This window comes from Macaca thibetana, chromosome 7 (assembly GCF_024542745.1).
Source record: "Macaca thibetana thibetana isolate TM-01 chromosome 7, ASM2454274v1, whole genome shotgun sequence".
Lineage (NCBI taxonomy): Eukaryota > Metazoa > Chordata > Mammalia > Primates > Cercopithecidae > Macaca > Macaca thibetana.
The window spans coordinates 131,768,844-131,790,679 of record NC_065584.1 but is presented as its reverse complement, the minus strand read 5'-3'; the positions used below and the strand labels follow the sequence as shown (position 1 = coordinate 131,790,679).

The 21,836-nt window shown below is 39.6% G+C and overlaps 1 protein-coding gene across 3 annotated transcripts in view; it reads right to left on the bottom strand.

Annotated features, from left to right (window-relative positions):
• SEMA6D (semaphorin 6D) overlaps positions 1 to 21,836 on the bottom strand; it is a 583,866-nt gene that overhangs the window by 354,514 nt on the left and 207,516 nt on the right. For all 3 annotated transcript variants that reach the window (XM_050797148.1, XM_050797161.1, XM_050797150.1), the window contains one exon: positions 10,004 to 10,083. The gene's annotated coding sequence lies outside the window, so the exon portion shown is untranslated. The remainder of the gene's footprint in view (positions 1 to 10,003; positions 10,084 to 21,836) is intronic.

Genomic DNA, 21,836 nt, shown 5'->3' with positions numbered 1-21,836 from the left:
TTGCCATTTAAATGACATGGAATACCCAACTGTTTTGAAAAGGTAGTATCAATCAAGAAACTGAGCTTGGAAACTTATCTGTTTTAACTGTCTCTACTGTTTGGAGTTTCATTGTACATACTTCATCACTTAAAGATGGTGATTACTGGGTTTGGTTTTTAATTCAATGATACCTGACTGAAGATTCCAACAAGATGCAGTTATAAGAAAACGGACGGACGGACGGACGGACAGACGGAAGGAAGGAAGGAAGGAAGGAAGGAAGGAAGGAAGGGAGTGAATTAGTTAATTTTAAATTAAATCACCTGCCCTTTGGTTTTCACCCTCTAAAGAAAAATAAATAAATAATGGACCCCCTTAACATTACGGTTCTGAGTTATTGCTGCTCATTGAACAGTTTCTGTCTTCCTAGTTCTCAAACATTCTGTGCTGTATGTGCTAAGGAAGATGTGTGAAGAAATCAAAATTACACACTATGAAGTCACATATCTATAATTATGTGGAGACGATAGAATTTTATTTTATTAAATTGATTATTTATAGTTTCTAGAAAAGGCAGTCAAATGTTATTTTACCCTTTGTAGTTCTACACACTACGGATATTGTTAGAGGTTAACTTTATGAAAACTTTTTACCATCAACTGACACTCATGTTCCCATCATCTCATCTTTCCCTTCGACCTCATAAATATTTAGTTTTTGTCATACATGTCATTGGCACCTTTACTTCTGATCCCCCCTTATCTAGAAGAGAGGCTCCTAATACCTCCTCATTCCAACCACAAATGTAATCTAATATGGTACACATTCATCAGTCAAGTGAAAAGTAAAGGCAAAAAAATCCTTAAGCAGAAAAATAGAGTGAACAGTTGAGGACGCCAGAGAAACAGAAAGCATCAAAAATAAAGCATTAAAATTAATCTATCACCTGAAGTCAAAACCAAGGAGTAGATGATAAACATAAATTATTGGTGCATATTTATTTAGGACCTACTCTTTATAAGTGCTGAGCACTTTCAAACACGTGAGGGTAGTTAAACATAGCAACCCTATGATAAGAAAATAGAGGATAACAGCACTTCACTGATGTCTTCAGCATTGTATAGCTGGTGAGCAGCAAAGCCAGACTTTAAACACTAGTCCTTTCCTGCCATATCCAGCGCTCTTACTCTATATGGCACTGCCTCAGAAACTGCAGGTGGTGAGAACCTGAAATTGAGAACCTAAGGGAGATTGAGGAGTATAACAAGAGGTCTGAATCTTGTCTTAGAACGTGAATAGAGAAATAACCAATGGTATAGGTGAGGATGAAAAGTGAATAATTTTAACTGTTAAGAAAAGTTCATTTATCTAAATCATGTGTTCTTCACTGACTCATATCATTTACTTCCAATAAAAAGTCCAAACATATTAGACTTTAAAATCCTTGCAATATCTCTACATTGTAAGAGAAGAAAAGCAATAGCAATTTTATGGTTCACAATAACCCCAATGGTACTGATGGTCTCTGTCACTAACTGTGATCCTGATTCTATTCATATCTACTTCATATGTACACTTTTTTGTTCTAGAGAACTGAATAGCTGCCCCTAAGGTCACAAACAGAAAATAACTTTACTTTTTGGAGACAGTGGGCCTGAGGCCTTAGATTTCATTACAACTTGCATTTTATTAGAGTCCCATACCACAAACTGTATGAATATTATCATCCTTCCCCAAAAGATGTTGGTTTTAGAATTGTTTTAGATAAAAAGAGAAAAAGTTAACAGTCACTTATGATACAGCAACAGTTCAGCAAAGGCAGAAGGTCAGGACAAACAAAGGAGAGGACCACTAGGGCTTGCAACGCACATACCTTTAAACAGCTCAGAATGCACAAAATAGAAGATGACCAAACTATGGGGAAACTAGTATGCACAGAGGGGGAGAAGGCAGTACTTCCAGAGACACTGGAGGCAATGGACATAAAGACAGTTATTCATTCATTCACAGCATCAAGGAGTAGAACAGGTTAGGAGAGAAAATGAGGGGAGGGGGAAGAAAGGTTTATAAACAGGTTGAAGGGAGAAACAGCACAGATCACAAAAGAATGCTTTAAATGATGAAAATAAGCTTCACAGTCTGTATATGACAAGCCCAATAATACAATATTCTACTGATGAAGGAAGATAAAGGTATCCTCTGATTAAAGTTGAGCCATTGGGCTCTGTAATGATGAACTCAGAGGGAGTCAGCCCATTCAGTGTAAGACCACTGAGCTGAAGGCCACTGTTTGGTTCGACTTAAGAGGGTATCTGTGTGTTCTGAGCACATCACCCTTCTGAAGGATAGCAGTCTCCTCAGTAACAGTCAATGGTCACCTGAGAGCTCTTCATGTTCTTGGAAAGGTCTGTCACACCCCCAAAACTTGCACATAACTCTCTTTCCTCTCAACACTCATAGCCTCACCGCCACCACCTGCCCTGGACCAGCAGACCAGCTATTATCGGATCACGGCAGATCAGTCACCACACCAGCCCAGCACTACCAGGTCATCTCTTATCTCCTCTTCTCTAATCCTCATGTGGCTTTGTTCACTACTTGTTCTGATCTTAGCCTCATACCTCCTGAAAGTCTTTCACTGAATCCTCTGGGACTTGAGGTCAGTCATCAGTAAATCTGCTTATTCTCTACTTCCTGTGGAAACTTCCCTTTCACCGTTTTGCACTAGTTGAGATCTGACTGCCCACATACTCATTCCACTAAAGCCCTTTCAAGAGGTAGCTTTTACTCTCCTAGATCCCTCTTATCAAGGAGCATAAAAGTATAGTAGATGTCCTCCGTGTTCTTCATTACTGTGTCCAGGCCTTTTGTCCTTCTTCCTCAATAAAACTCCAGCTTTCTCTTTCATGGCATCAGGCTGTACTCCCCTACTCTTCTTGGTGCTTCCTCCACCATCCTCCAGTTCATTCTCCCTCCATTCACTGGAGATTTCAGCAAATGGCTCATTATCACTTTCTCTAATACTATCCCTATTTAATTTTTGGCCATTTTCATATCCAATGGCATGATCCTTCCAATAACCTGTTTTTCAGTTCCTGGACTACTTTGCTTTTAGAGATTTCATCAGCCATCCTTCTTGAGCCACTCACTTACACAGTCAAACACTTGACTTTGTGGTTATCAATAACTGCACTCCTTGCAAGAATCTCAATTTTAAATATTCTCTTCTATGATCATGATTTCTTATTTTTCCTGGTCACTCCTTCTAACACCCTAACTCCTACAATTCTAAAATCACACAAGGACCTGAAATTCACTCTCTCTGTCCCTGAGACATAGCTCTCTCATGAAATTCTCTCCCTCCTTTCCAGCTTAAATTCCATAGAGCATCATTTTAATCTTTTCCTAGATCCTTTTTTATGTTGGTGAACTTTCCTGGTGAAATCATAACCCTTCTTAAATCCAATCAGGTGATCACTGTATGCTTGCACTTATGCAGTCTAATGTGATTGACATTTGCTAAACAATCAAAAGAGAACTTTCATATCCTGTGACTACCATCTCTTCCCACCTATCCACACCTTTCTTGTTCTTACAGACAAGTTATTTGTGCTCTTAGTCCAGGGCACCTTGTCTACCTAGGCACAGGACCCTATCCTCTCTTCCTGAAGTTACTGAAGCAGTCTCCTAAGTGGTCTACCTACTTATGTCTTCTCTACCCACCCTGTGAGTTTCTTCCTACTCTGCTATAGGCTTAATGTTTATGTTCTGCCAAAATCCTTATGTTGAAATCCTGACATTTTAGGTGATGGTATCAAGAGGTGGGGTGTTTGGGAGGGTGATTAGGTTATGAGGGTATAGCTCTCAAAAATGGGATTACTGCAATTATTTAAAAAATCCCAGAGAGCTTTCTTGCCTCTCCCACCACGTAAGGACAAATGGAAGGCTCCATCTATGAACAAGGAAATGGGCCCTCATCAGACACTGAATTTGTTGATGCCTTGATCTTGGACTTCTTAGCCTCCAGAACTGTGAGAAATAAATTTCTGTTGTTTATAAGCCACCCAGTATAGCAGCCTGAACAGACTAAGACACATTCTTGGCATGGCAGCCAGAGTGATCCTTCTAACGATTCAGACTGAATAGCCTCCCTGTTAATTTTCAAATATACTACCCATTTTCTTGTCCCAGAGCTTTTGCATTTACTGTTCTCTCTGCCTAGAACAATCTTCCTCAGATTTCTGCCTGGCTTGCTGTCTCATTTCCTTGAAGTCTTTTTCTCAGAAGGTATCTACATAGAAAATCTCTACCAGGCCACCCCATGTAAAGTTCAGCCCCATATACCATTTCATATCTCCTCTTTTTTCTTTTTGCATTCATCTATATATAAAAATATATATGGGAATATAAAATATATAAATGCTATATTTTAGATATTTTTATCCCTGCATCGTTTATCTCCTCCATTGAAAACTAACTTCCTTGAATGCAGACATTTTTATCTGTTGGGTTTACTTCAGCATCCCCAATATATAAAACAATGTCTAGCAATATCTACATGGTGATTGATAAACATTTGTTCAATGAACGGCTTGCCAAAAAAAAAAAAAAAAAAAAAAAAAAGGATGCATGAGTGATTAGGAAAAGAAAAAACAAAATGATTAATGCCTTTCACATAGAAAATTAATATTTAGAAATGTCCATTTTTACCATGATATCCTCCATTTATGAAATCAAGATTTCAGGGGATCCAAGGACACAACAGTTGTCATGGTAGTGCCATGACAATATGGCACTACAGCTCACTGAAAAACACACCAAAACAACACTAAGAATTCATAACAATTCTAAAATTACTATTTTTAATCTTAGCAGTAATTGTCACTCCTTAAACAATAGATATTTGGTAAATCTTGCCCCTTCAGGCAATCTCTGAGAGTTTTACTTTTAACGATAACTCTTTCCTACTTTCTCAGACATTCATATTCTCTCTCTCTCTCTCTGTCTCACACACACACACACACACACACACACACACACACACACACAGTATAAGCAGATAGAGTCTAAAAGGTAAAGTACATAATCATGGGATGGTATGGCAGAGTATATCTTCTTGTCTGATATGAGGATGAAATCATAATATGATTATACAATATATGTTTCTCATCTCCTCTTTCCCTCTATCTCTAAAACAAATAAATATTAAATATTCAAGCTTTTAAAATGTTTCTGGAATCATGTTTGTGTCTTTTACAATAATATCTTATAATGTATCTTTAGATATTTAATTAAAAATTTTTGCAGGTGGTTGATAAAACACATTATTAAGAACTATAAGTCCCCTTTCCCCTCAATTTAGCAGAATCTTTTAGTGATACAAAGATTGCTTTTATCAGAGGCTCTCAATCTGTCCCAATTTTTCATAAGTCACTGAGCTCCAATGACATTTTGTCAGATGCAAAACTTGAAAATAAAAGAAGAAAATTTGCTTTTGACTTTATTACACAAAAAATGTCTGAGTGATAGATGGGACCATTGCAGTTATGGCGGTTCTCGGGTTCCTGTTGTTAGTCATGGGTTATTTTGATCAGCTAGAAAGTAATAAGGGGTGACTAGAACAGAAAATACTTGCAGTTTTCTGGAGCTTCACAAAATACTAATAAAAATAGCTGAGATTTGAGAGACTCTACTAGAATCTCTGTCAAATTCCATAATGTCCTGATCCCCTTCCTGGGAAGGGTCCTAAGGAGCTCTCTTTGCTGATTATATCTTACCTCCACATTGGCTTTGGGGAGAAACAGAGGTCAGTGATTGAAAAGAGAAATTACCTTTTGAGTTGGGAATGCTAGAAACAATAGATGTAGCCAGATCTGCCAGATTGTGAGTAGACTGTTTGATTGAGTTATTAGTCCTATGATCTGCTATGATGATTTCAAACTAATTTTCAAGCTAATTGGGTCAGTTATAAACACATGGAAATTTGGGTGGAGTATTTTAGGACAACATTTCCCATACTTAACCTTATTCTCATCTTAATTCTCTTTGGTTACTTTCCCAGATTAGTCTCAGAATTTTGTGACCAAGGAAGGTTTAAATTAAGTTCTAACATGAGGACAAAATAGACCATACCCAGGCTTGAAGGAGCTATTAGTTACTTTTGTTCTCTTGGGATAACAAATTGGTAGAAATGAGGGTGGATTTTAATTGTCACAGAAGGTACAAACAATGCTGCCATGTGACTGGGGGTCTCGGGACTGGGAAGGAATATCGTTATCATTAGGGAGGACCATAGCGCACACAAGTAAGTATCTCCACAATGGTGACCTTGGCATGGTGTGCAAACTTTATTCCTAAATAAAAAATAAATGGATGATACTCTTGGTTGGTATTTCATATGTCAGGCAATTTCTTTGACCCACATCCATTATGTTAACGTTCTTCTCTAGCACTCTGGATAAAAATTTGGGCCACTATGTTTAACTTCATCCATTATTCATAGTCCTTGATTGCTTCTAACATTAGTACATGAACTGGGAGCTCTGAAAGATTTTTTATGTCATGTGTAATTGTTGGAATTTCCTGTGTATTTAATTTAAGTTACATTTTCCAACAACTTGGCTTTATTCTTAAAGGACATGTGATCAACAGTTCTTTGCAAGGGCAAAGATTATGGTATGTTCCAGCAAATTGTGTTTGTTGACCTAAGACATTTCCCCCCACCCCTAACTCATATTGATTGTCTACAACATTTGTAATGAAACAGAGTCAGAGAGTAAACTCAGGGCTATGGGGGTATATTTGTCTTACAGATCAAACACTTAAAGCAGGATTTATGGAAGCAGAAGGCTGTGGGTCAATAGCTAAAAAAAACCTGGATTGTAAACAATCAAAGGACTTTCTGAGGTGTGAAGGAGAGGAGAAAGGAGACAGGAGCGGGTAGAGAGGAGGAGAAAGGGCAGGAAGATACACAGGGTTTGCTATGGTAGGAAGTCTGCATCTGAAAAGAATTAGAGGAAAGGAGGTCTGAGAAAGACGGCTTTACCACAAGGACGAGCCCCAGAGACCCCTTCCACTCCCCTTACTGACAGGGATTGTATCGTAAACATTTCCTCTGTACTCTCCCATGCTCTCATTTGGAGTAATTTTAGAACACTGAAATTTCGATCAGTGCATCAACAACACTAAAAATAGATACACATACAATTCAGGGAAAGTTATAATGATTACATTTTGTTATCATAATTTAATAAGAACAGTCAAGTGTATTAGAGCTCAGAGCAACTGTAAGCCTTCATTCAGTGTGAAAACATAGACCAGATCGATGAAGATGCTTTTCTGACCTAATGTTCAAATCAGACAAGCGCTATTAACAAGGAATCAACTTTCTAGCAATACTAAATTCTGTGTAGTGATTTTAAGTTCCACAAAGTATTTTTTACTTATTATTTTATCTCCAGCTAAGTCTGCAGAGAATAGAGTAAGTAGTAAACCCCTTTTACAAATTAAAAACTAAGGACTGACATTTAGAGGCTATTTAAAATCTTAGAGACAAAAGAAAAAAAATCTTATCCAGCAAAATCAGGTATGGTTTTTGCTGTGGTACATTGTGGTAAGATTGTGGTACATTGGTGTCTACATTAGTGCTTTTCTACTCTGTCACTCTACATGATTATATTATTTCTCAAACAAGTCTATCTGTTCAACAGTGTCCTCATATGCAGAAGTGGGACAGTATTCTGTATGGTCCTTGGTTCTCTACAGAGACAAGAAGCTCCAAGGCTAGTTCTAAGAAAATCTTCCCACTTTCTAAATGATGCAACTCAATTTAGCATGGTCTACTGGATTTTATTTTAGTTTAGTTTAGTTTATTTTTTTTGCAGGCTTTCACTTTTGATAACAAAAAGCACAATTTGATACACACAGGTTCAGATGAAATGATGAGTTCTGTGGTCCAGATGTGAGCTGTAGGCCACTTTCTTATAGGCTTATAATATCATTAAGGCCAATCATATGCGTGTTTCTCTTACTTTGTTTTCCTCCTCACATTGCTCAGCTTTGGGGATTTTTAAAAGCCCTGTTCAGTTTAACTCAGCCCCTTCTGACATCAAAGATTTAATGACTCTAATTAGGATGTGTTATCTTAAACTCCATGCACATATGAGGAAACCATGACTTACGTATGGAAGTTAGGCTTTGGTGGTAGTTCCTAGAAAGCACTTCTAAATCATGAAATAAAACATGAAACTCAAGTGCAAAGTTATTTAATTTTCAAGGGGAATGTAATATTCAGATAAAATAAACCATAATGATACATTCATTTACTTTTATATGCATAAAAGTGTGAAGTTATATCATCACTTCCAGGTATCAGTTTAAGTAATGCATCTTCCAAGCTATTTTACAATCATTCTTCCATTGTTCCATAAATAGATTTTGAGAATACAAGCTGTTAAACTAAAAGTTACTGCAATAATATGACTGAATAAAGCAGCGAGGCAATTTGAAAAGAATATACTAAGAGGACTAAATAAGAATGCTGAATTTCTAAAATATATCCTTCAGAAATTCACAGATATAACACCACGGTCAGCACACAAGAATGAGCAAATCAGGCTTCTCAAAGTCACATTTTACTCAATGCACCATGGATCTGCAATAAGACCACATGAAAATTGGGACTAAGAAATATATAGAAACTTTATTAGTGGCTGAATGCAATGGCTCACCCCTGTAATCCCAGCACTTTGGGAGACCAAGGCAAGAGGATCACTTGAGGCCAGGAGTTCAAGACCAGCATGGGCAACACAGTGATACCCTATCTCTATAATTTTTTTTAATTAGGATGGCACAGTGGTGTTTGCCTGTAGTCCTAGCTACTCAGGAGGCTGAGGTGGGATGATCCTTTGAGTCTAGGAGTTCAAGCCTTCAGTGAACTGTAATTATGTCTCTGCACTCCAGCCTGGCTGACAGAGCAAGACTCTGTCTCAAGAAAAAAGAAAAAAAGACAGACAGAAAGAAAATATATTAAAATGGTAGCTCTCAAAGAATTGAATGTGCCAAATATAGGTTTACTCCATGAAGATCTGGCTTAAAGGAAGATGGTAATGGAACGTGTATTATTTTTTAATTTAACCTATTAAATTAAACAACACAGGGTCCAAAGAATCCACCGAGGCCTAGATGATCTTGTTAGACTATTTAACCCTATCATGGTGCAGTTTCTACTTTATATTGAAAATGTGTCCAAAGATGGTGCTCTCTTTTATTAAGAATGTAAATTTTAATTACTTTTTTCAGTATTACATTTTGGCCTCAGATTTAAGGGAGAGAGTATATGTGTGTTTGTCCACACATATATATAAATGCACATACACACAGAGGAGTGGGAGACTTCCCTTTTCAAAATGATCTTCCAGTAACACAATTTGCCATCCGTCTGTCAACAGTCACCATTATCACTCTCTTTTTAAGTAATGGCGTACAGATGTCTCGGATGGCAGCAAGTGTCCAGTGTGTGGAGGTACACTGTCATCGGCTTACAGAATCTTCATTTTTACACAATCTCCTAGCTAACTGCAAATGTGGTTGTTTTAGAAACCAAATATCTGGACCCGTGTTAAGGGTATGACTGCCCCATGCAGAATTGAAAACAGAGTCACTTTCCCTTTCTTTCTCCCCATTGATCTTTAACTCTGTGTCCCTTTGTGCTGTACAATCATATCTCTTCTGAATACACAGTTTCGTTGTTCAACATGGAAACCATTTCCTCCACTTAGTCCAATGATGCAGACACTTAAAAAATCTAATTATTAGTTTTCCTATTTTCACTCATACCAACAAACACTATGTTCAATATTTATGGATTATGGATTTATCTTGTGTTTGCATTGGTTTTGCAAGTAGAGATCTTTACTGATCAAAAAAGATACACCTAAACAACCTCACTTTCGCATCTAATGGAAAAAGCCAGAACCCAGTAATATTTAATGCCCTTCGTTGTTATATATTTAAATCTTACCACTGCAAGCAAATGTGAAATCCTTAAATTGCTGGCCTCAGTGTTCCCATGTCAGCTGGCATATGCTCAGGTTGGAGATCCTGCCAAAAGTCAAAGGAAAACATTCATGAAACAGAGCCTGATGGATGATTATTCTAATCCTGTCTGCCCAGCACTGCCGGCAACCTTGGTTTATAAATGCCTGCTGCTGCTTTAATGATAAGACCTCTTAAACACAGCTGAACGCAGTGCACCAGTGGATTTTCTTTTTTTTCCCTCTCTCTGCCCTAACTAAGAGACTGATTATTGATCTCTACCTGGATGTTCCTATTGCGAACAGGCCATTCATGAATACAATCAGGACGAATAATGGTACACGGCCTAGGTAGTTTTAATAAACTGCAGTCAGGACATGGTCTCTGTGGGGGAAAAAAGTAACCAGCCCAATTTTAATGAAGTACGTGCTTCCATGACTGCAAAGTCGTGCACATCCTACGGGCCACACATTGGGTAGCAGAGGGCAACTGCATTTTCACTGAGTCCCTTGTCAGTTTGGATACCCTATACTCTTACTCAAGAGAAGTTTCCAAATGCCCTCTATTGCCCTTGAAATGAGGCTCTGAGGGCTGGAGTAGACTTATCTTGCTCTGACCACACTACTGGAATAGAGGGATCTGAACCCAGGAGTGGCTACACAGACACACAAGGAATGCAAGCCCACAGAAGCACTCAAGAATCCCAAACCTGAAGACAGAGGAGGTGAAAAGCAGCTGAATTAATATCCCCAGGAGTTCTATGAAGCCTCTTTGAAAACCAGAGAAACCTTAGTTCAGAAATAGAGCAAGGTGTTTTAAAGTTAGAAAATGTCAGACTTTGTCATTCTTAGATGAGTTTTTGTTCTGCCAGCATATGAGTGTGTATGTTAGCTTGTTTGATGCTAAGAGGAGATGTAAGTTTTACATTTACTATCTGCTGAAGTATTTTTTTTTGAATAACACACTTGATATTTCTGTATTTCAATAAAGTCAAACAGAACTAGAGGGGTAGTTCTTCAATGGCAGGAATGCATGCAACTGTGAATATTAAAACAAGAACTCAATCCCAGCACTTTGGGAGGCCGAGGCAGGTGGACCACAAGGTCAGGAGATCGAGACAATCCTGGCTAACACAGGGAAACGCCCGCCTCTACTAAAAATACAAAAAATTAGCTGGGCGTGGTGGCAAGCGCCTGTAGTCCCAGCTACTCGAGAGGCTGAGGCAGGATAATCACTTGAACCCAGGAAACGGTGGTTGCAGTGAGCCGAGATTGCACCACTGCATTCCAGCCTGGGCAACAGAATAAGACTCTGTCAAAAAAAAAAAAAAAAAAAAAAATGAAAACTCAGCTAAGGAATCATCTGGAAAATGAAGGCCACCAAGAAGAAATGTTGATACCCTACACCATGTCCACCATGGCATGAGTCAGGCCACAGCCACTCATCTCCTTGTATTTAAGTGGAGAGAAAAAAACATTTTCTTTGAAAAATTAAATGGTATGTTTTCCATACCTATATTATTGTCTGAATCCTGCATTACCTCACCATTTTAAAGACCAAAGAATCATTTAGGATAATATTATCATTAGGTCAGTTTTGTTAAAGACTGAAAATATTTGGGCAAGTACTGAGAACGGGTGTTTTCAAATGTGAGTGTGCATAAGAGGTTTTGGAGAGTTTGTAACAACACAGATTCTTTGGCCTTACTTCCTAAAGATTCTGAATCAATAGGTCTGGGCTGCGGTCCAGGACTCTATGCTATATATTTTCAAGAAGAACTGGTCATTTTAATGTACCTACCCCAAAGATCCAATTCAATAACTAATTAGTAGAGGCCTCCTTCAGATTCACTTAATGAGAAAACCTTTTCTGTTTTAGCCAGCCCCTTGTTGTGTTATCTGACTATGGTTGACGAATGTGGAGCACCGAATTTAGCAGAAGTATTTGTAAGAGAAACAATAGCTATAACATTTAAAAGGGGAACTGGCTTTTTACAAATCAGAAACTGCCATCAACAAAACACATGAGTAAGACTTATTTGGAGGCCAGATATAAACCTAAATTTGGTCCAATGTGTTTTGATGCTTCTTGCACAAATGAAGCTATTAAACCAAAGAAGCCAGAGGCACAATTCCCATCACATGTAAAAACATTCCAGCCAGGTGCAGTGGCTCATGCATGTAATCCTAGCACTTTGGAAGACCAAGGCAAGCGGATCCCTTGAGCCCAGGAATTCGAGACCAGCCTGGACAACATGGAGAAACCCCTTCTTTACCAAAAAACTACAAAAACAATTAGCTGGGCGTGGTGGCACGTGCCTGTGGTCCCAGCTACTCAGGAGCCCGGGAGGTTGAGGCTGCAGTGAGCCGAGCACTCCAGCATGGGCGACAGAGCCAGACCCTGTTTAAAAAAAAAAAAAAAAAAAAAAAAAAAATCCTTAAATATTTGGTTCCAACCCCGACTTTCAGAAATAAAGTGTTACATAGGGTTTTTAGCCCGAAATCTAAGACCTGCCTCCCCGCACCCCACCCCACCCCGCCCCCCTAACACACAACCCTGACAATAGTTTGCAAATTTTATGGATTTACTTGGGATGCATTTGCTCCTGCCATCCCTTCTCCACTCCCAGCAGGTCCAGGCTTTGCATCAGAATTTAAGGTGGACCGTGACTCAACAGATGAAGAGCCTTTGGACTGGTGTTCTGAGGATACTGGTCCTAACCTTAGCTTGGCTTCTACTTGGTTTGGTGGCTTTTGACAAATAACTTCACCTCTCTACAACTCAGTTTTCTCATCTATGAAATAAAAAAAGCTGAATTAGAAAAATCTGAATATTTTTCCAGCTTTACAATTCTAGGAAGTGCCAATAAAATTGGGAGCATCAGGCTGGAAGGTATCTTGACATTGACATGTCTTTGGCTAATCTCCTCATTTACGGGGGAGGAACTGAGGTCCAGAGAGTTTACCACACTCTGTAGTATGTGGGACATATCATTACGGTGGAAGATCAAAAATGGAACCCAGAATTTCCACCTCATCCACCAACTCACTCTTCATTCTAATGCACAGTTAAGTTTCTAAAGCTCTATTTCCAGCTCATATTTTCTCATTGGCCGAGGGTGCATTTCAGGCAGGATTTTCTTTTCTTGGCAGAGAGAGGGGTACAATGTGTTCTTTGGGGCTCTCTCCCAGATTTTCTCCAGGAGAGAACATATGCCCAGGTCCCCAGAGAATTGTGCTCCCACACTCACAGCTGTACGACAGGCAAGAAAAAGCTGTCTACAAGCTTAAATAAACTATCAGCATTTGCAAAAGTGCTATGAGGTGTCTTCAGGAAGTGTTCCAGGAGAATTGCTATTCTAAAAAGATAAAAGATCACTAGGTTCTCTTGTCCTGGATTTTACCCTACACTCAGACATTAATACTTGAAGTGCATCAGTGATACTCATTTATTCATCCAAAGTTCAACATTCAGTAAGCACAACTGGCAGCAAAACAGAGAGAGTCCTTGCACTCATGCAGATGAGTGTCCAGTATGGAACTGTAGCCTCCTGCAAGTTCTGCTGTACTCCTGCCTGTGTGCTTTGGAAGGCAGGGAGAAGCACCTACTCCCCAAGAGAGATGCTCATGCTTCCTTTGAGTTGCCCTCTTCTAAATTACATAGTTCTGGGAGAATCTCTATTATCTGAGCAGGAATCCGTTTATCCAAATTGCTTTTGTTGAACCTAACAGCATCAGGCTCTGTGCGTCTTTCCTCACTGTGCCAATCCCTATTTGCTTATTAACACTTTACTTGTCCAATAATACCTTGATCAAATTCCCCCTTTTAATCTCTCTGTGCAATTTTATCTCATGTACCTTAGAATGCACAGAGCAACCTCATTTATTTCTTGGTTATAACACTGGAAGTGGAAGAATTTTCAGCCTTTACTAGTGTGCAGGAATTATGTCATTTAGTTTACCCTTTTTTATCAATAAGGATAGTGTGATATAGAAGGAAGTCAGAGTCATTGTTAATAAATTGTTATAAATCAAAAAGAAGGAAATGGAAAGTACGTTTTTGTTAGTTTTTGTTCTGTGTATGTTTTCATGAGATATTTTAAATATATTATTTAATCTAATTCTTGGAAACACTATTCAGTAGATATATTATTACGCCCCATTTAGAGGTGCAGTAAGTCTCAGTGGGGATAAATAACTTAAACCAGGTCAAACAGCTACAAGTGGTAGCTGGCAGAGGTCGGGCTCAATCCTAGGCCTGTCTGAGGATGCCAGAACATGCCAAGGTAGTTGTCTTACCCACCACGCCTCTCCACTTCCACACCAGGTCACAAGGATGGGAGGAGAAAATGCTGAAATTTACTGAGAAGGGGGTTTGGATAGCACAAATGAGAAACTGCAGGTCCTTGACAACTTGGTCAAGAGTCCTATCTACTGCCCTCCTTCTGAGGCCCAACCTCAGACTCTGTCAGTCTTCACCACGTCCTTTCACAGGGAGATTCCCAACACACCCACTCCACCACCACCACCAAGGCGCAGAGAGGAGGGAGAAGGGATGAGGGCGCCATCTCCCTGTGAAAGGATGATGCAAACTGACAGCAGCATCTGCAAGCATCTGAGCTGCTGGCTGGTTACCCATCCGATGTGCCTCGACAATCATGCTAAATCTTTAAGTCCCAGAAAAGATAAGAACTCAGAGTTGTGGAATGTAAAAACTGCAGGTCTGCAATTTGTCTATACCACTTTTAAAGGGCATCTCTCAATCTTCCTTTCCAAACACTACCCACCTTATACATATATGAGGTATTTGGCAGCTTTTTGCACCAAGAAGGTGGATAGGAACTGGGCTTGACAGGCGAACGCTTCAACTTCTCTGTTCCTCAGTAACAACACTACATCTCCTTCAAGTAAACCTTTCCCAAATATTTCTGTAACAATGACAGCCTAAGTACCTCCAAAATAATGATGATAATCACACGTTCTGGTTGTTTGGAATTGTTCACTTTATTAAGTATTTTCGTTTGTTTTGTGGTTATTTTTGAGACACAGTCTTGCTCTGTTGACCAGGCTGGAACGCAGTGGCATGATCTTGGCTCACTGCAACCTCCGTCTCCTGGGCTCAAGCGATTCTCCTGCCTCAGCCTCCCGAGTAGCTGGGATTGCAGGCATCTGCCACCACGCACCACGCCCGGCTAATTTTTGTAGTTTTAATAGAGACATGGTTTCACCATTGGCCAGGCTGGTCTCGAACTCCTGACCTCAGGTAATTCGCCTGCCTCACCTCCCAAAATCCTGGGATTACAGGCATGAGTCACCCCCCGCCCGGCCTACATACAGCATTCACTATTTTCACTTAATTTCCACCACAAAAACTACATGAAGTGAATAGGACAGTTTTTTGTTTTTAAACTTAGTTTTCTTTTTCCTGTTTTTGTTTGTTTGTTTGTTTTTGAGGTATGACTGACAAAAATAGCATACATATCTAGGGTACACGATATGATGTTTTGGCATAGACATATATTGTGAAATTATTACCACAATCAAGCTAATTAACATATCCATCACCTCACAAGTACTTTTTTTTTTTTTTTTTTTTTTTTTTTTTTTTTGGTGGTGAGAACACTGGAGATCTACTCTCGTAGGAAAGTTCGAGTATACAATACATCATTAATAACAATAGTCACCATACTGTACATTAGGTCTCCAGAACTTATTCATCTTATAACCGATGGTTTGTACCCTTTGACCAATATCGTTCCTTTTCCCCTACTCTCCAGACCCTGGCAGCCACCCTTTTACTCTCTGTCACTATGAGTTTGACTTATTTTCAGAAGTCAGAATAATTATTAATAAATTATTATAAATCAAAAGGAAGGAAATGGAAAGTATATTTTTGTTAGCTTTTGTCCTTGGGTATGTTTTTATAAGCTATTTTAAATCTGTTATTTAATCTAATTCTCAGGAAACACTAGTCAGTAGAGCTATTATTATGTCCCATTTACAGGTACAGGAAGTCTCAGTGGGGATAAATATCTTCAGCCAGGTCAAACAGCTACAAGCAGTCGAACATTTTCCTCCATTCCAAATTCTTCAGGCAACATTATCCATGTCAGAGTCATCCAGGTCCCTGATTTTGTTGCCCTCGCTATGTTCATATAGATTGAGCTTTGTTGCTATTTCACTTTCCCCAGTAGCTGCTGATGGTAAAGTTACCTGACTACATATATGCAAAGTTGTATATGACAGATAATTTGTACACTCAGTCAGACCTTTTCCTCACTCCTTTCATTGGTTCAGGAAAAGAAAGTTGAAGCCTCGTGCACAGAATAGAGAACGGAAAGGATATGCTAAAGCAGCTTCCTTTCAAAGAGCAGTTCTCAGGTCTCCCTGCATATAGCCCCTCCCCGTGAGTGAAAGTGTGGCAAGTACTTCTGAATCGCTGTAGGGCATGTGGCTCTACATACATATGCATAATGTCCTCTTCACACTTTGGAGCTACCAGATGCCTGGTTCTGCTGGGAAGAGGTTTGGTAACCCACTTGAAATTATGAGGATTCATAACTCATTTATGCAAGCTGCAGACCCCTCTAGATGACATCTCTTGCTCTAAAGAATGATTGAGAGAAGGATGTAATAGAGCTGAAAATGACAATGAAATATTAGCAGTGCAGTAGAATTTATATAAGGCCCCCAGCTAGATGAGGGAATTATACAAGTCAAAAGAAGAGGCACGCCTTCAGGCAACACGAGAAGCAGAAAACAAAGGAAGCAAGAACTGTCTAGGTGTCAAGGACTGATTTTGTTGCTATGGGAAAGGCCCTGAGGCATTGATTCCTTTTATAGGCTGGTACACAGCCCTCAATCCTGGACTCCTCAGGCTAGTAAGTTAGGTGAAGCTCCTCCTCCACTCCCACTTGATCCTTAAAAAGACTTAGCCCTCTGAGGTAGTGGAATGAGTTTGTGGGGTGGTGGAGGAGGGCGATGTTCAGGATGGACTCACACTAGGTCCTGACCCTGTTTGAGATGAGACTTTGTAACAGACTGGGATCCGCTTCTCCTGGAGCCACTCTCTCCAACCAAATCCTTCCCTACCAGCTCTCCAAATTTTGTTCGGAAACACTAAGCTCATGCCACCTCCTCCAATCCCTTAAAGTCGCCACCCCTCCTCCCTGCTACCAACACACTCCACTCAGGAGACTAGATTCCTGCTCCTCAGAAGAGAACACAAAGCCCTGAACAGCCGTGTCCTTCTTTTCAGCTCTTGTTACATGGCACTGCTTCCATCTCCTGAAACACTTCCAATACGCCCTGCCTTTGCATTGCTGCTTTCTCCTCCTGGAGTGCCCTTCTCATTTCTCCCCCTGGGGACATTTCCTACTCATTCTTTAAGAAGCAGCTGCCACTTGACCGGCGAGGTGAAGACTTTCTCATGGCACCTTCCACACATCTCTACTTGACCACTTAGCACTCTCCACTCGAATTCTAAGCTACATATTTTAGCCTGCATGAAACTATGGATTTCTGGAGTGCAGGAGCAATGCGTGCAAATATACCTTTTTATCCTTTACACTGAGCAAAATATCTGGAATATATGAGCCTGATAAATACATGTTGATTGAAAGAAAATTAATGAATTACTCACTAATTTCTCTCCCACAGGCTTTTAGCAAAATAGCATGTGAGCCCTTACCATTCTCTGAGACACACTATAGTGGTGATACTGGAGAAAAAGAGACAAGAGATCAGAGTACTAGCTGGGCATCTTTCTCTTAAAGCCCATCCCTGAGGGTAACTTTATTTTCCCTGTTGATGGCACCCCTCTGATCCAATGTTAGGGTCCAATCAGGTCACAGCTTTAAAGGTCTTAGAGAGGGGTGGTGGTCTGTGCTACAAAGAGCTCAGGCTTTTCAATCAGATGGTCCTGTGATAGAATCCAGGCATTTCCACCAGCAGCAACTAGAGCTGGAAAAATGTTCAGAATCTAGCTGAATTTCAGGTCTCTCCTTGGGAAAATTAGGAGGATAATACCTACCCTACAGTAGTAAAAATAAAATAAAATGATAACTGCCAAGACGATGGCTCATTTTAGGTTCTCAATAAATGGTAACATTTGTTTTTTATATCTTCAGCCTTAACCCCTTCCACTTCTTGGTTCCTACAAAGTTTTGCTCTTCCTCTAGAATAGAGGTTCTCCTTGCTAGGGTATTAGAGGGTGATCTCGACACCACAATTATTTAAGGTGATTTTCCAAATGATATCCCCATATCCCTTTTGAGAAACACTTCTGTAGCGTACCATCACTACTGTTACTGATGGAAGCATGTTTTCTTTCTCAGGAATTATCAGACACAAAGGGGACTGAGAATTACTTCTCTAGAACACATTTTTTCAAGTCTTGCTTTTTATTTTCACAGTCATAATTCTAGCCGGGACCATAAACTTCTCATCCTGAAACTGTTATAACAGCTTCCTAGTTGACCTCCTTATTTAGAGGTTATCTTTGTCAGTCCATCCTGTATATAATAGCAAGAATCATCTTGCAAACTCCACAAAGACAGAGTGAACTTCTGATAAAATGGGCACCTCAGCAGTCACCAAGGAAAGAGCCAGCCCCATCTCCCACACCGGCCACTCTGCACTGCTTCACACCCACTTGTGCCTTTGACTATGTTATTGCTTCTAACTGGAAGTGTCCTTCTTTCCCTAGCCTGTCCCCACCCCATGCAGTTAAAGAATTTCTACACATCATTCAAGACAAACTCGAGTGCAGCTAACTGTCTGCTCCTCTGTGCCACCAATGTACCTAACTCACCTCTGTTTGTGTGTTCATCTTACAAGTTATGAGCTCATGAGTCTTACTTCTGTGTTAGGTTGTGACTTCTTTAAAGGAAGAGACTGTGTCTTAATCATTCATGTTTCTCCCCATAAAGTAGATGCTCACTAAGTTTTTATTGAACTGCCCTAAATTGAACTGAGATGATACCCTGTTCATGCTCCATTAAATCATTTACCTTGCTCTACTACCTACTAACTACATACATGCACTGTTTGCATGTGTGTCTGCATGGCAGTCATTGCTGGGGTTTTCTCCCCACTTTTGCACTTTTTCCGAGGGCCCTTTCTTTTCTAACAGAGATTATGCAAAAAACAAGAGTTGTGCATTTATTGGTCCATTTTATTTCAAAACCTAGGGAGGTTGGGTAAGCCCTCCAGCCACACAGGGATTCTGGAAAAAAAGGCTTTTGTTAAAGCATCTTGTCACTGCCTACTCATTAAATCCAAACTTCCTCAGGTGGACTGCAAGAGAGTACCCAACTTGACTGAACCTCCACCCAATCTAGCTGTCCGGACTAGCCCAGAATGCATAATTGCTTTTCTTTGTGATTGTGCTGTGAACAGGACAGGATTCTGTTCCTGCATGTTTCCCTCCCTAGTGAGAACAGTGCTGCAGGCTCAGATCCCTACGGAATGTCCATTACTCTATGATGGAGGCGTTGCCTCTTGAGGTCCCAGGAATTGTTGGCTTGTCCTTGATTCAATGTTCATCTATTTATACATCAAACATTTATTGATGCTTTTCCTGATGTCAAATGCTATGGTAAGTCCTAGGGAAATAAAGATGCATAACCAAAAAAAAAAAAAAAAAAAAAAAAAAAAAAAGTCTGGCTCACAAAGAAGTTACTTAGGATGGGGAGAAGACAGAATATAAACAAATGGCAGTGTAATAATGCAAATGGAAAACAGATCTATACGTACAATGCTGGAGGGGCCCAGTGGAAGCAGATAAAGAGAAGCTGATGTTGTTTTCCACTTATTAGTTGTGCAGAGAACCTGAAAGCGCCCCAACAGACATCCTCCTCAGGCTGCAAATACCCTTTACGAATTTGAAAATGCTCTTTGAGAAGACCGCTAGCCCTATTACATAAATCACTGTTGTGGTTACATGAGTGACACTACAAGCTTAAATTTCCCCTCTGAAGAGCCATTGTCCTAATAGAAGATCATTGCTGTCTCATTACAGCATCTTGAACTCTCTGCTCTCCAGCATATGCAACTCCCTGACTTCGAACAACTACAAGATACACTATATAACTGAGAAGGAAATATGGATGAGGAATACTCAAGAAGAACCTTCAATCAAAGGCTGCTCCAGCTCTGACTCTAGAACTGTGCTGCCCAGCATATTAAACAGTAGCTATTTCAATTTAAATTTATTAAAATTAAATAAAATTAAAATTCCAGTTCTGCAGTGGCACCAACTACATTTCAAGAGCTCATTAACACACATGGCTAGTGGCTACCATGCAGTATAGATACTGAACATTTTCATCATCCTAGAATGTTCTATTGGACAGTGCTGCTTCAGGAAGTAATCTGAGCTATTTACTCACCAGTTTGTCTTATGATTTTGTGAACTGTTTACTCTTTAAAAATTCAATTCTGGCTTGGGAGGCAACAATCAAAAGTAAAAGGTAACTGTTTTTGAAGGGCTCACTGTCGAGTGGGGAAGACAATATTTGAGAAAGGAAAAAAACATTGGACAAATGTGCTGTGGGTGGTATGAAAGCACAGACACAAAACAGTCTAGCTGTGACTTAAAAAGTAAGAGAAGACCTCAAAGCAGAGGGGACAGTTGATGCAATTTTTATAGGACGTGTAGCGACTTTCCTAATTTACAAAGTGGAAAGGGCACTGGAAATGGTGAGAACAGCATATGCAGAGTCACTGGGCAGGGAAGAGCTTACTGCACATGGGGAATTGCAAGTCCCTCAGTATTCTGGGAGAACAGTGTAAACTTTTGGAAAGGTGGGTGAGAGCAGGCTGACAAAGTAGCCGACACAGGCATTGGGTGAGCAGGTAGAAGGAAGAGGGGTTACGCATTGTAACACAGTAGTTAGAGCACTGAAGTTTTAGAAAACAGGGTTTATGCTCACAATTATCCACTGCTAGCTTTATTATTGCAGACAATTTTAAACAGCTCTTTGAAGCTCATTTTTTCTCATCTATAAAATGGTATTAATAATACTGCCAACATTCTATGATTGTTTTGTGGATTAAAAGAGACAACGTGCTTGTCATAGTGCATGGCACATGTCAAACATTCAAAAATGAAAGTTGTGACCATTTATTCTGTAAGAGATGTGGGATTATAAAAAGGTTTGAGGAGTAAAATGAAATGACTGTATTGTATGCAGAAGTAAGACACAAAGGAATTACTAATGTTAATAATAATAATTAAAATAACAGCTAATATTTACTGAGTATTTACTACCTACTGGGCATGATTTCAAGTATTTTAAATAAGCTAATTCATTTAATCTGCTCAACAACCCTATCAGGTAGGCTACCATTACTAGCTTTCCTTTACAGATGGGAAAATGAAGGTATAAAGAAACTAAATAATTGGTTACACTACTAATAATTGACAGCAGTGGGATTCAAACCCAGACATCTGGCTCTTGAATCTATATCCTTAATTCTCGGGCTGTTCTGTCTCTGTTAGAAATTCTTTGACAAAAGCCTGCCTAATATTGCATTGAATGATTTCACCCCACAGCATGATGTCAGACTCATTTATTTAAGTACAGGTCTTCCAAACAACTTTCTCATGCCATGAAAGCCAGTAAGCCAGTATGTGTGATTTAGAAATAGGCCACAGAAAGCCATCTAAATAGAAGCAGCTAGTTGTTTGATAAACTGAGTATCCTTCGAAGAGTAGGTTCAAAAGACTCCTTGGACAACCAAGACCTGACTACAATTCCAGAGCATTCTCAACCACAGTCAGCCCGTAATAACCTCTCACTTTGTGTTAGGTCCTTA